This window comes from Mesocricetus auratus, unplaced genomic scaffold, assembly GCF_017639785.1.
Source record: "Mesocricetus auratus isolate SY011 unplaced genomic scaffold, BCM_Maur_2.0 Super-Scaffold_100019, whole genome shotgun sequence".
Classification (NCBI taxonomy): Eukaryota; Metazoa; Chordata; class Mammalia; order Rodentia; family Cricetidae; genus Mesocricetus; species Mesocricetus auratus.
Genome location: NW_024429200.1, coordinates 14,118,502 through 14,130,713, shown reverse-complemented (window position 1 = coordinate 14,130,713; position 12,212 = coordinate 14,118,502). Strand labels below are relative to the sequence as shown.

Here is a 12,212-nt window from a genome sequence, read left to right as displayed (position 1 = left end):
TGAATGCTGACAGTACAAATACAGTTTACCATAATAAGAGCCTCATTTCTTTCCCTGATATTGACTTTATAAAACTGTTAAATGATTTGATCCAGTCAATCACTTGGATCATCAACTAGATGAGTGTCATTACTTTCCACTTACCTCTTCATGGCTGACCACTATGATATCAAAGAAAGATTTATTGGCCCAAACAGCTTTAATATGAAAGCTTTAAAAAATAAATAAGATGAGAAAAACAGAACAAAGCAAAAACAAAACTCCCCATAGAAAGGTAATTTGGAGCTTATCACAGAGATAAAAGTCAAAATCTTTCAAACACTAAATTAGGAAACAAGTATATAAACTGGCGTCTTTCTAAAATAGCTGGGGAAATTTAGAGGACAATGTGTTGGTTTTGAAAGAAAGTGATGCGAGAAGCTAATCTCTGACTCTCATATTCTATGTTATGCATACACTGAAAAACTTGTGAATAAAAGACTTAAAGACAATGCTTACTATTAAACACTTGTAATCTTAAAGGTGACTGAAAGCAATGAAATTATTTCCAATGAGGATACAATAGGGAGAAGAAAAAAATAAGTACCACGCAGATGAGCCAAGTGGAGAGCAAACTTGAAATAACTCTTAGAGGCACACATATATACCAAACATAAAAAAATAATAATTAATTTGCCAAGGCCAACTTCATTAACAGTCTACAAGAAGAATCACTGCACCCCCTGTTAGCCATCTTCCCAAGTAGTCCCCAATGCCCTTTCTCCCTTGAATGTGTGCACCTCTGTGGTCCATTCTCACCCGGAAAACAGCAACCTATTTAAACAATGCTGCATTCACGGCATGGTAGTCATGACTTGTGAAGCTGGGTCATGAAGTCACTTTTGGCCTCAGCTTTGTTTTTCCTTATGTCACTCAGGCTCACTGAGCACCACTACAGTGTCCTGAAAATTCTCAAGCAGGCTCAAGGTGAAGACTGGAGGTCTCTTGTCAGCAACAGCAAGCAGTTTGCCTTGTTCAGAGACACCAAAAAGTAACTGCTTGGGTTAATCATACACTCAGATGAACTCAGCTCTTGCTTTCATTTTGACTTGTGGAAATCACTGAACTTGAACAGGCCAGCTAAGCTATCCCTGAATTCTCAAGCTAAAAAGGTATACAGGGTGTTTATTATTTCTATATTTTTTGAAAAGTTTCATACATGTATAGAATATATGTTGAGCATGATTTACCTGCACTACCCTCTCTTGTTCCTCTTCCATTGATCTTCCTCTCCCCAACTGCTCTATCATATCTTTTGTTTGATTGGTACACTCATTAAATTATATTATAGTCACTTAGTTATAAGCCTATACATTTTGTAGTTATTTTTACACCACATTAAAAAGGTAATGCGGTTCAAATTAAGTCTGCGGTCACCATAACTCTAACATTGACTAGATAATCCACAGAGAAGTAAATCCAGATAACAGGAGTCATGTATCTTAAAGTCACCAAGTGTCAGCTGTATTCCCCTATTGCATTTAAGGTGGCATCCCTTTGAGGACTGACTGATTGGGGCCATTTTTCTCGACTGTTACAGAAAAAAACTTTTCTTTTATTATTTTTACATAATTTGTATTTAAATAAAAAACAATCTTATTTTACATATCAATCCCAGTTCCCTCTCCCTTCCCTTCTCCCATTTCCCCCACCATCTTCCTAACCCATCCCTATCCACTCCTCAGGGAGGATGAGGCTTCCCACAGGGGATCATCAAAGTCTATCACATTGTTTGTCTAGGCTGAGAGAGTATTTCTCCATAGGGAATGAGTTCCTAAAGCCAAGGGGCTATTTTTATGGAAAATTGCAAGAATGCTTTCCTTACTTGAATTTCCATGCCTGTTGAGATCAGGATTTGTGGTCCCTAGTCCCTATGCTCTGCACTTTCTTGGAAGATCTGAATCTGCCTATGTTGGAGTAAATAATTTAAATGTCTTTAATTAACCCTTCTTTGAGAAAGGTGATGCTAATTCATGTGTCACAGAGAATGACCAGAGTCATCCTGCCTGGCTTTCCATTAAGTAAAGCTAACTTTTTTACAACTTCATTAATTTTCCATGAAGTTTTAATGACTACAAAGGGATATTTATTTACTTGAAGTCTCGGTGAGATAGAAGGAAATCTTGAACTAAAAGCATGTAGTCAGACCTTCTAAAAATATTAAAATCTAAAATATTCTATTTAGTGGCTGAAATAATGATTTTAGAGCACAAGAGACTCATAAGAAAGGATACTTGAAAGTTATATTTTAAAGGTAATTATTATAGTTCTAAATATCAATTTGTCTAAGACTTCTATACATTTATCATAGTCTAATCCAAAACAGAAATTAAAGTTAGCAGAAAGTTTCAGAAACATTAAACTTCACAAATAAAAGAAAGGTAATTGTTGTCTATAACTACATATTTGCTACTTTAACTCTCAACACACTTTCATTTATTCCAAAGGATTTAGAACATATTCACAAAAAATATGGTTGCTGGCTTGGCCCTGCCCCCACCAGAAGGGCTGATGCCAGGACTTTTGTCCCACCCCTTGTTGGAGGAACTTGACCTGGGTACATAGCCTTGTCCTGTCCACTGAATTGCAAGAGACCTAGGGGCAGCTCCAAACCATCAAGAACTGCATTTGTTCTGATTAGAACCTTAGCCCTGCCTGTACCAGGAGAGAAAGCCCAGAGACCTGGGGGCACACTCCTAACACTCCAAACCAGCTCTCACCATTGGAGCCTTGGCCCTGCCCCCACTGGAAGAGGAAAATCAACCAATTAAGCCATAGACCCAACCTACACCATTTGGAGGAAAAGAAATCCCGTGAATCACAGGGCCCAGCCACTGGAGGAAGGCAACAGTATAAGAACACATTCAACAACTAAAGAGTAATATGCTACCATTATTAGACTAGGGGTTGTATACCAGCAAAATTTTAATAGAGGCAATAAAGAAAACACAAACTGACGAAATGCTGGAAATAGAAAATCTGAGTAAATGATCAGGAACCACAGATGCAAACACAACCAACAGAATACAAGAGATGGAAGAGGAAATCTCAGGTGTTGAAGATACACTAGAGGAAATAAATTCATTGACAAAAGAAGATGTTAATTCCAAAACATCCTAACAATAATTATACAGGAAATATGGCACACCATGAAAAGACCAAAACTAATAATAGATGTAAAAGGAGGCTAAAAAGCCCAGGTCAAAGGCACAGAAAACATATTCAACAAAATCACAGAAGTTTTCTAAGCCAAAGAAGAACATGCCTATGATAGTACAAGCTTACAGAACACTGAATAGATTGGACCATAAAAAGATGTCCCCCTCGCCACATAATAATCAAAACCCCAAACATACAGAATAAAGAAAGAATATTAAGAACTGCAAAGGAAGAAGACCTAGTAACATATAAATGCAGACCTCTCAGAATCATACCTCACTTCTCAATGGTAATTCTGAAAGCCAGAAGGTCCTGGATGGATGTTCTACAAACACTAAGAGACTAGGGATGCCAGGGCAGACTACCATATCCACCAAAGCTTTCAATCACTATAGACAGAGAAAACAAGATATTCCACGACTAAACCAGTTTTAAACAACACATAGCCACATTTACTACAGAAAGTACTGGAAGGAAAACTCCAACCCACGGAAGTTACATACACTCACAAAAAGATAGGCAATAGATAGACCCACATTACCAAAAGCAGAAAAAGGGAAAACACACAAAATACCACCAATTATAAACAATCCAAAAATAACAAAAATCAGCAATCAGTGATCATAACGATCCCTTAATATCAATGGTCTTAATTCACCTAGAAAAAGACACAAACAAATAGGAATGGAAACAAAGACAGAATTCATCCTTCTGCTGTATACAAGAAACAAACCTCAACTTCAAAGGCACACCTTACCTCAGAGTAAATGGTTAGGAAAATATTTTCCAATCAAATGCACAAAAGAAACAAGTTTGTGTAGCTATCCTAATATCTACCAAAGTAGACTTCAAAGTAAAACTAATCAAAAGAGATAAAGAAGGTCATTTCATATTTGTCATAGGAAAAATTCATCAAGATTAAGTATCAATTCTGAATATCTATACCTGAATACAAAGGCACCAACTTTTGCAAAACAAACATTACTAATACTTAAATCACACATACATAAAACCCCACATACGCTGGGCGGTGGTGGCGCATGCCTTTAATCCCAGCACTCTGGAGGCAGAGGCAGGCATATTGCTGTGAGTTCGAGGCTGGGCTGGACCGACAACCTCGGAAACAATACAGAGAAACCCTGTCTCGTAAAAGAAAAACCCCACATACTTATAATGGAAGACTTCAACACCCCACTTTCGTAACTGGACAGGTCTACCAGACAGAAAATTAATGAAGATAAAAGGAACTAAGAAAACTTATGATTCAATTGGGTTTAAAAGACATCCGAACACTAAAGAGTTTTCTTCATAGCACCACATGGAACTTTATCTAAAATCAAACACATACTATGCAACAAAGCAAACCTCAACAGATACAAAAAATTGAAATAACCCCATGTATCTTATCAATTACCATGGTTTAAAGTTAGAATTCAACAAAACACAAATTGCAGAAAGTCAGCACACTCATGGAAATAGAACAATGTTCAGTTGCATCTCTCTTGGGTCAAGGCAGAAATAAAGAAATTAAAAACTTCCTAGAATTCAAAAAAATGAAGATACAACATAGTTAAACTTATGGAACACATTGAAAGAAGTGCTAAAAAGGAAATTTTATCGTACTGTGCCCACATAAAGAAACTGGAGAATAGTCTCATTAAAGCTTTAACAGCACACCTGAAATCTCTAGAACAAAAAGAAAGAGTAGACAGCAGAAAATAATCAAATTGGGCTCTGAAATCAATAAGGTAGAAATAAAGAATCAATGAAACAAAGAGTTGGTTCTTTGAAAAATTCAACAAGATAGACGAACTTTTATCCAACATAACCAAAAGGTGGAGAGACAACATGCAAATTAACAAAATCAGAAATGAAAAAGGGAACATAAAAATAGACACTGAGGAAATCTACAAAATCATCAAGTAATGCTTTGAAAGCCTGTACTCCATAAAATTGGAAAATTTAAAGGAAATTGATAATTTTACCAAGTCAAATGAAGAACAAATAAGTAAATTAAATAGGCCTACAACCCCTAATTAAATGGAAGCAATAAAATCCAGGACCAGATGGTTTCAGTGCAGAATTCAACCAGAAAGTCAAAGAAGAGCTGATACCAATACTCCTCAAATTGTTCCATACAATAGAAGCAAAAGAGTGATTGCCAAACTCTTTTTACAAGGTTATGATTACACTGATACCCAAACCACACAAAGATTCAGCAAAGAACTACAGACCAATCTCCCTCATGAACATTGATTCAAAAATACTCAATAAAATGCTGACATATCAATTCCAAAAAGAAATCAGAAAAATCATCCACCATGATCAGTAGGCTTCATCCCAGAGATGCAGGGAAGGTTCAATGTATAAAAATCTGTCAATGTAATACACCTTATAAACAAATTATAAAATGAAAAATCACATGATCACTCACTAGGTGCTGAAAAAAACCTTTGACAAAATCCAACATCACTTCACAGTAAAGTTCCTGGAGAGATCAGGAATAACAGGAACATACCTAAACATAGTAAAGGCAATATACAGCAAGCCAACAGCCAACATCAAACTAAATGGAGAGAAACTCAACGGGATTCCTCTAAAATCAGGAAAAAGACAAGGCTGTTTGTTCTCTCCATATCTTTTCAATATTGTCCTTGAAGTTCTTGCTAGAGCAATAAGACAACAAAAGGAGATCAAAGAATACAAATTGGAAAAGAAGTCAAATTTTCACTATTTGCAGATGATGTGATAGTTTACATAACTGACCTGAAAACGTCTGCCAGGGAACTCTACAAATGATAAATACCTTCAGTAAGTGGACAGTGAAAAATTAACTCAAAAAATATCAGTAGCCCTCCTATATACAGACAATAAATGGGCTGAGAAAGGAATTAGAGAAATATTTCCCTTCAGAGTAGCCCCAAACAACATAAAATATCTTCGGGTAATTCTAACCAAATAAGTGAAATTACCTGTATGACAAGAACTTTACATCATTAAAGAAAGAAATTAAAGAAAATACCAGAAAATGGAAAGATTTCCTCTGCTCTTGGATAAGTAGGGTCAAAATAGTAAAAAATGGCAATCTTACCAAAAGCAATCTACAGATTCAATGCAATCCCCATCAAAATCCAAGCACAATTCTTCAGAGACCTTGAAAAAACAATACTGAACTTTATTTGCCAAAACAAAAACCTAGAATAGCCAAAACAATCATGTACATTAAAAGAAATCCTGGAGGCATCACCATCCCTGACTTTAGCTTTACTATAGAGCTATAGCAGTGAAAACTGCTGGATATTGGCACAAAAACAGCCAAGTGGACTAGTGGAATCTAATTGACGACCCTTATATTAATTCACACATCTATTAAAACCTGAGTCTTGACAAGGAAGCTAAAATTATATAATGGAAAAAAGAAAACATTTACAACAAATGGTGCTGGCATAACTGGATGCTAGTGTGTAGAAGACTGCAGATAGAACCTTATCTATATGCATTTACAAGTCCAAACAGATCAAAGACCCCAACATATACCCAGCTCCACTGAACCTCCTAAAAGAGAAAGTGGAAAGTACCTTTGACCACATTGGCAAAAGAGACCATTTCCTGAACATAATACCAGTAGCACAGTCACTGAGATCGATAATTAATAAATGGGAGCTCCTGAAACTGAGAAGCTTCTGTACGGCAAAGGACATAGTCAATGAGACAGAATGGGAGAAGATCTTTACCAACCCCACACTGATAGAGGTCTGATCTCCAAAATGGACAAAGAATCAAGAAGCTAAGACCCAGGATAGCCAAAACAACCCTGTTCAACAAGGCAACGTCCGGAGGCATCACCATCCCTGACCTCAAGCTCTATTATAGAGCTATAGTCCTGAAAACAGCTTGGTATTGGCACAAAAATAGACAGGTAGACCAATGGAATCGAATTGAAAACCCGGGTATTAACCCAGACATGTACAAACATCTGATCTTTGACAAAGAAGCTAAAAATATACAATGGAATAAAGAAAGCATCTTCAACAAATGGTGCTGGCATAACAGGAGACTGGCATGTAGAAGAATGCGGATCGATCCATGTTTATCACCATGCACAAAACTTAAGTCCAAATGGATCAAAGACCTCAACATAAATCCAGCCACACTGAACCTCTTAGAAGAGAAAGTGGGTGGTACCCTTGAACGAATTGGTACAGGAGACAGCTTCCTGAACATAACACCAGTAGCACAGACAGTGAGGTCAACAATTAACAAATGGGACCTACTGAAACTGAGAAGCTTCTGTAAGGCAAAGGACACAGTCAGCAAGACAAAAAGGCAGCCCACAGAATGGGAAAAAATATTCACTAATCCCACATCTGACAGAGGGTTGATCTCCAAAATTTACAAAGACCTCAAGCAGCAAGTCTCCAAAACATCAAAGGACCCAATTAAAAAGTGGGCTGCAGAACTAAATAGAGAGTTTTCAATAGAGGAGTCTAAAATGGCTGAGAGGCACTTGAGAAAGTGCTCAACATCCTTAGCCATCTGGGAAATGCAAATAAAAACAACTCTGAGATACCATATCACTCCTGTCAGAATGGCTAAAATAAAAAACACCAATGACAATTTCTGCTGAGGAGGATGTGGTGAAAGGGGGACACTCCTCCATTGCTGGTGGGAGTGCCAACTGGTTCATCCACTTTGGAAATCAGTATGGAGATTCCTCAGAAAAATGGGAATAAACCTACCACAAGACCCAGCAACTCCACTCTTAGGCATATATCCAAAAGATGCCCATTCATACAACAAAGATGTCTGTTCCACTATGTTCATAGCAGCTTTATTTGTAATAGCCAGAACTTGGAAGCAACCTAGATGTCCCGCAACCGAAGAGTGGATAGAGAAAGTGTGGTACATCTACACAATGGAGTACTATTCAGCAGAAAAAATAATGGAATCATGAGATTCGCAGGCAAATGGATGACACTAGAAAAAAACATCCTGAGTGAGGTAACCCAGTCACAAAAAGAGAAACATGGCATGTACTCTCTCATATATGGATTTTAGGCATAGATCTGGGGAGTGCCAGCCTACAATCCTATGGCCAGAGAGTCTGGGAAACAGAAACTTCATTTAGTGGCTGATCGAAGAAGAGGCAGACTCCCTTGGTTAAGTACTGAGCTGAACTCAAGAAAGCCAGTAACAGAGAGGGAGGACTGATGATCAAAGAGATTAAGACTGGGCTGGTTTAACCCCCCAGAAACAGCTGACCAGACAAAGGTTATCTCTTGAATCCCAGGCATCAGCCTGGGAATCCAGCATGGGACTGATCAAGACCCCCTGAATCTGGGTGTCAGTGAGGAGGCCTAGGTAATCTATTGAGCCTTGGGCAGCAGATCAGTACCCATCCCAAGTATACACATGGACTTTGGACTCCCATAGAACAATGTGAGGTGCACTCTCACCCTGAACTCTTGGGGAAGGGTCTAGGCCCTGCCCTATATGAAATGACAGACTATGGACACCCCCATGGAGGGCCTCACCCTCCCTGGGGGAATGAGGGGATAACGGGGGGGGGGAATGGGGGGAGGGCATGGGGCGAGGGGAGGGAAAGGGAGAGGGACCTGGAACTGAATTGTGAAGCAACCTTGTTTCTTATCTAAATTTAAACTGGAAAATAAAATGTAAAAAAAAAAGAATCAAGAAGGTAGTCACCAAAACACCAAATAATCCAATTTAAAAATGGGGTACATATCAAAACAGAGAATTCTCAATGGAGGAATCTCAAGTGTCGGAAAATCACTTAAATTGCTCAACATCCTTAGATATCAGAGAAATGCAAATCAAAACAACTCTGAAATATGATCTTACATCTGTCAGAATAGCTAAAATCAAAAGTACCCATGTCATTTTATGCTGGAGAAAGGGGAACACTCCTCTAGTACTGGTGGGAATGCAAACTTCTACAGTCACTTAGGAAATCAATATGGCAGATGCTTAGGAAAATGAGAATCAATCTCCCTCAAGACCCATAAATTCCACTCTTAGGCATATACCCAAAAGATTCACATTCATACCACAAGGACATCTGTTCAGTTATGTTCATGGCAGTATTATTTTTAATAGCCAGACCTGTAAGCAACCTAGATGCCACTCAGTTGAAGAATGGATAAGGAAAATGTGGTTCATTTACATACTAGTCAGAAGAAAAAAACAGATACATCTTGAAATTTGCACAAAATGGATAGAACTAGAAGAAACCATCCTGAGTGAGGTAAGCAAGACACAGAAAGCAAACATGAGTTGTATTCACTCATAAGTGGGTATTAGACATAGAGCAAAGGATATCAAGCCTATAATCCACAACCCCAGAGAAGCTAGGATTAAGTAGGAACATAAGAGAGACATACATAGACCCCCAGAAGCAGAAAGGGGCAACATCTCCTCAATAAATGTGGAGCACAGGGGAATCAGGGAGGGAGGGAGGTGGAGAACATGAGGCATCAGGAAGATCTAGTTGGGAAAGAAAAGAGAAGGAGACCAAGGAAGGAAACACCTTAATGGAGGGAGCCATTATGGACTTAACAAGAAACCTTGAACTAGGGAAAATTCCAAATATCCACAAGGATGACCCCAACTAAGAATTCAGTAGTTAGTAAAGAGGCTACCTTAAATGCGCTGCCCCTGTAATGAGATTGATGACTACCTTAAATGCCATCATCGATCCTTCATCTAGTATCTGATGGATGTAGAAACAGATATTTGAAGCTAAGCACTGATCTGAACTCCTGGAATCCAGTTGTATCGAGGGGGGATTGATGAACAAAGGGGTCAAGATAAGGCTGGGGAAACCCACAGAAACAGCTGACCTGAGTAAGTGGGAGCTCATGGACCCCAAACTAAGAGCTGGGAAATCAGCATAAGACTAAATCTGACCTCCTGAAAGTGGGTGTCAGTTGGTGGGTTTGGGCAGTCTCTTGAGCTGCTGGCAGTGGAACCAGTATTTATCCCTAGTATAGGAATGGTCTTTGAGAGCCCATTCCTTATGGAGAGATACGCTCTCAGCCTGGATGAATGGAGGAGGACCTAGGACTTGCCACAAATGATGTGACAGACTTTGATGATCCCCCACGAGAAGCCTTGCCCTCCCTGAGGAGTGGATAGGGGTAGGATGGACAGATGGTGTGGGTAATGGGTGGTCTGGTGGGAGGAACCTGGGATTGGTATGTAAAATAAGATTGCTTTCAACTTAAATAAAAATTAATTAAAATTATGATTGCAGTAGTCACTACACTGTCATTTTCTAAGTTTTATGTGAACTACATCAGTGAAAAATCTTTTCTGTAAATGATCAATAAAATTATAAGATTATTGAATATAGTAAGGCATAGTGACTCATATTTACAATCTCAAAATTTGAGAGTCTGAAGCGGAGAAATTTCCATGAACATCCAGCCAGCCTGCATACATAGTGAGCCCTAATCAGGCTAGCCAGCAGTTTAGAGTGAAACTTGCTTTCAAATGAACAACAAAGAGTAACAACTTGCCTGGAAAAACACCGCCACTCTGCAATAGTGGCATGAACATCTTGGGAAAAACCAACCACTTTCTGCTTGGATTTAAGTCCCATATAATAATGAAACCCATTATTGTCATCATTGTTGGCCTATGACTTGATGGGTTATTGGCACTAATAGAAAATCTAATAAAATCATGCTGGTAAATGGATAGAGTGTTAAACCAAATCTCATAGCTTAAGCTATCTTTCAACTCTTTGACAAAAATCTAACGTGCCATCATGATTAAAATACTAAATAATATATTACAACCATAGCCAACACCATCTTAAATTGATAAAAACTCAAAGTAATTCTATTAAAATCAAAATTAAGAAAGGCTTATCTACTGTGACCATTCTTTTGTTTTTTTTCTTTAGAGCTCATAAACACTTGCTAGATCATTAATATAAGAGAAAAACCTTAAAGTAATACAATAGGAAAATAAATTAAATTATTATTTGCAGATGTTAAGCTATTATATATAAGAGGTCATAATAATTACACCAGAAAACATCTAGAGATGATCAATACATACAGACAAAGTGTCAAGACACTAAATCATCCTTTTGGATATCAATAGCAAGCCTGCTGAGGAGATCATATACAAATGCCCCTTCACAATAGCTGCAAAAATATATAGAAACAAACAAAGAGGTCAAAATAAGTTACAATAAAAATTTTAAAGTAGTGTCAGTGAGGAGGTCACAGAAATCACAGGTTTCTTAGGTAGTAGATCAGTGTTTACCATAGTGTATGAATGATCCTTGGGAGCCCATTCCAAATAAAAGGATGCTCTCTCAGCCTGGACACATGGGGAAGGGCCTAGGTCCTGCCCTGGATGAAATGACAGACTTTAGAGATCCCCCCCAATGAGGCCCTCACCCTCCCTAGGGAATGATGTGGGGATTGGGTGGGGCCTGGGTGAGCTGGTGGAGGCACAAGGGAGGAGGGGTGGGAGAGGGAACTGGAATTGACATATGAAACATTCATGTTTCTAATTTAAATAAAAACATATATTTAGGAAAAATTTAAATCTCTGAGGAAAGAAATTGAGGAAGATACTAAAAGATTAAATCCTCATTTTTACATAAATAACCTTAAAAAATGCAACAGAACAAAACAAAAAATCAGAGGAAGGCTATAAAAATATGGGTCAGCAGTTAAGCACACTTGCTGCTCTTACAGAGAACCTGAGGTTAGTTTCCAACTCTCTTCTTGCAGTTAATAAATAACTGTAACTCCAGTTCCAGAGGATCTGACATACTCTCCTGGACTCTCTGGGTATGTCACACACATGGTACATGGATATACATGCAGGCAAACTCTCATCCACTTAAAATAAAAATGAATAATGTGTTTTAAAGACCACAAAAAATAAAACTCAAGAGTGAAAATTGTTAAGAGAAGCTTTTTCTTTGCTAGCCGCTTTGGTTTATCCTCCTGCCAGCCGCCTGGGCTCTGCCA

General features: G+C 38.2%; 1 protein-coding gene across 6 annotated transcripts in view; it reads right to left on the bottom strand.

Moving 5' to 3' along the window:
- The window catches only part of Grm8 (glutamate metabotropic receptor 8), an 865,501-nt gene that overhangs the window by 86,740 nt on the left and 766,549 nt on the right, over positions 1 to 12,212 (bottom strand). The gene's annotated exons all lie outside the window — the stretch shown is intronic.